The 3,792-nt window shown below is 40.0% G+C and overlaps 1 protein-coding gene across 1 annotated transcript in view; it reads right to left on the minus strand.

The window, feature by feature from the left end:
• The window catches only part of LOC102204060 (dystrophin-like), a 289,784-nt gene that overhangs the window by 232,448 nt on the left and 53,544 nt on the right, over window positions 1-3,792 (minus strand). The gene's annotated exons all lie outside the window — the stretch shown is intronic.

Raw genomic sequence — 3,792 nt, forward strand, 5'->3', positions numbered from 1 at the left:
GAAAGTTCGCGCTGATGGACGTAGGAAGTGTTAGGAACAGCTGATCGGATCGGCAAAGCGTGTTTCTGGAATATTATGTTTTTGTTGCTGCAAGTGCTTTTTATGCAGTTTTTGCAAAGCTATATGTGGAAGGAAACTGTGACCGAGGACAAGCTGATGGCATCAGATGTAAGAACAACTCCTCCGGTTTCATATGCAAAAAAATTATTGCGCTAGCTTACGTGGTTGCAGAGCTACCGGGATTTAAAAATAGTTACGCAAAACAGAGCGTGCTGCTCTGACCGGCTTTAAAGGGTTAAACTGCAACATGACACCCTTGTCACCCCACTACAGTTTTTGTTTACATGTCTCAGTAGTCATCAAATAGCAAAGCCAAAGTAAAAGGGCCAGTCAGTTCATGTGATTTAGATTTAATGTAGGTGGACTTGAATCCACAATTCCAAAGGACCAGGACATCAACATTCAGGTCAAGAATTTGTTAAAGTTTAGGAATGCAAGTCAATGCAGGGTGATGAAAGAAAGCAGACAATCACTCAGACAAACAGTACGACACAACAAAGAACTAAGGAAATCTGAGGGCTTAAGTACATATGAGGTAATCAAGGACGCAGCTGGGTAAAACAAGGCACAGGTGAACACAATCAATTAACGACCAAGAGGGAAGGCAAATCTGAACATAATGCACATGAGATGAGAGACTTTTACTCAGTGTGATTGTTTTTAATGTACTCTTAATTTGATCTGTTATTGTATATTTTACACATGTTTGTATGGGATATTGTATTTGTTTTAAATGTTATATACCTATGTGGTATGTGACTTTTGTTGCTATGATGCCAGGTTTCTCGTGGAAATGAGATTTTTAATCTGGATAAATAAAGGATTTAAAAAAAAAGTCAACTACTTAACAGCTAAGATGGAGATGTGATCTTTGCTGTCTCTGTCTTCCAGGATTGTAGTGGAGGATAAAAGTCATTTAACAAAGCTGAACACTGGTCAAGTTGTGGAATATTGTTTTTGCATGCATAACTATGCTTGTTAGCGTCACCTGACATAGGCTCCCTCCCACTGTCTGTTTAACACATTGAGGAAGTTTAGCCTATAGAAAGCTTTGTGGGCGCAATCCAAACCCTGTCATTCCAGAACCACCATAGAACTATCTGTCATAAGTGAGACTTGGATGGTACTGTTCCCAGAATAAGGTCATCATCTCTCTTTTAGTTAGTGCATGTCATCTCTTTTAAGCATTGCAAGATGAATGAGATTTGACGTAGCCTTAATTTCCTCCAAACAGCTCTTTTTATACAGGCAGCAACAGAATGATACCAAGTCTTTCACAGCTGCTGTAACAAGTTTGAATTTGCTGGCCATTTGGGGTCTTGCTGTGTGGCCATTGCATGTTCTCCCTGCCTGTGTGGGTTTTCTCCGGGTACTCCGACTTCGTAATACAATCAAAAGAAAATCATGTTAAATGGCTGCTCCCAAGAATGAACAGCTGGGCAGTTTCCAGGACTTGGGCATGCCAAAGTAAAATTTTCAGAAGCCAAGATCTGAGCAAAAGAAACCCTAAAAAATGGCAGACTTAACACACTGTCTAGGGCTGACAGGCTGGCAACAGCCTTGGGGAAACCAGAAATTCACACCAGTGTGACTCCCCTGCTCCTCCTTTTCAAATCCAAAAGAAAATAGAGGGCTCTTACTTGCCTCCCTAACCCAAAGACTTTTGAAAAGATAATGGAGAAAAAGATTGGCAGAACGATTTGGAAGAGTTGGCTGGATTTTTGCAAAACAAATTGCTGGCAATGGACAGATGGAAGGATGGGTACTCCCTTGTGCAAGAGGATGTATGTTGCATCACAAAACACACAAAAAAACCCACCTGATCAAATTTGTTTGTCAGTCATCTATGCAAGAGAGCAAAGGAGAGCAAACGAGTGGTGGCAGCTGTTTGGGTTGAAACGACAACTGTAGCCTGTAACTGCCACACTTCAACTTTATTCTCAAAATAGTATTTCAGCAAAATGTGGCACCTATGATATCAATTTCAAAATCCTGTGTCACCTTTTTCTCGAGTTATTTCATTTACAAGACTTTCAGAAAACTTGACCTTTGACCTTGAGGTCAAGATTAGACCAATGCTATTTTTAGGAGATGCACCTATGGTATTGTCTTCGGCACCCACCCACCCCGTGGGGTGATGACAACACAGTATAACATTTATTGCCAAAATATTGTGACACACAAATAATTGGCCAAATGCAAATTTCCTTATGCTAAATGCATTACTGTTGAGAGAAAAGACATTGATTCTCCAGGTTTAGTTAAATTCCCATGTGTGTCTGAGTTAATACAAAGGAGACAGATGTTTAGTCTTTATACTACGTCTCAATACAGAGGTGATAAATGATTTTGACTGTTAGTCTGCACTTGTTCCAGTCGATGTGCATTACAAAATATTGTAATAACAAGCTGCTTCTGACAAGCGTACGGTTCTGACTATGGTTACAATTCCCTTCAAGCATACAACAGCTTGTGCCTTTGATTACTGCTCCAAGTCTTGTTACCATGGAGTGAAACCAACCCACAGGCTGTCAAGCAGCACAAAATAGGCAATCAAGATGGTTAAAGGGTGAAAGAAAACAATCACACAGGGGGGAAGCCTCAGCAGTGAGCACCATACAGTCAACAGTGTGTGTGCATGTTTTATTTATCTATCATCTATATATCTATATATAGATATATAGATGATAGAGAGATAAGTGTGTTAGACTTGAGTTTTGATGACACCATATCACAAATTTATTTATTTTTAAACATCTAGTTAGTTTTGTTTTTTTTATATATAGTTTTGGACTAAGATTTTTAAACTGGGTATTTCTCTACATTATGACGGCCTACCTAATGTTTGTACCAAAGCAGCCCTTACCTGCTGAGGCATGTACAGGTTTACTGTGGTATAAGGCAGAGGAGGTTAACATATTTTCTCTGGATATCTGATTGAAACCTGATGTGGTACTCCCACATGGATGGATGTCTTGGGGCTAAACCTGATGGCTAAACCAGCTGCACTGTGTTGAGAGAGGATGATGTTTTCTCTGGTTGCCATTCGCATTCTCTTTTGCATTCTCACTTTTTTCCACTTCCCAGATGATCAAACATGGATATGATCCCTCATAAATTGAGTCTGAAGGTTCAATTTCCTTCTAACGCGCAAATGCCTCGGAGTTCTCCTCTTCTCTGCTTTTGTCTCTAGTGACATACATAGAGAGCAATTAGGCAGAACAGTGATTTACATCTCAGCCTTTATATGCACCATAGCAGGGCAACATGGCAGCTTTACTGAAAAAACATCTACTCCTATTTTTAAAGAACTCTGTTTATTAGAATGCACGTTGGGAGACGTAATTACACACTAATGAATGTGTTTATGAGTCTGTTTATTTCATTTGACTCTTTTCACCAAATAGCTATGTCAGTGGTAGGGTCAGTGTTACTTTGCTAATCACATAGTGTTGCTCTGAAGGAGGGTGTTGGAGAAAGCAGTGGGTGACTTGTAGGCAAGCGCTTGCAGTGACAGGAAATTACACCCATGCCGTTCCATATAACTCTGAGAGTACCACAGTGCTTAGGTACAACTGCAAATTATTCCTGCCTCTGACAGATCCGAGAAAAGAACCACGTTTCTGTGACCAGTCTTTTTTGTGTCTGTTTGGAGGAGCACTATTTCACTACAAACACTGATTATTGGATACTGAGAACTTTCAGAGCTACTAAGATTACTTGCAAGTGTGA

The sequence above is a fragment of the Pundamilia nyererei genome, unplaced genomic scaffold, assembly GCF_000239375.1.
Source record: "Pundamilia nyererei isolate P.nyererei 1_Seehausen unplaced genomic scaffold, PunNye1.0 scaffold00212, whole genome shotgun sequence".
In the NCBI taxonomy this organism is placed as follows: Eukaryota; Metazoa; Chordata; class Actinopteri; order Cichliformes; family Cichlidae; genus Pundamilia; species Pundamilia nyererei.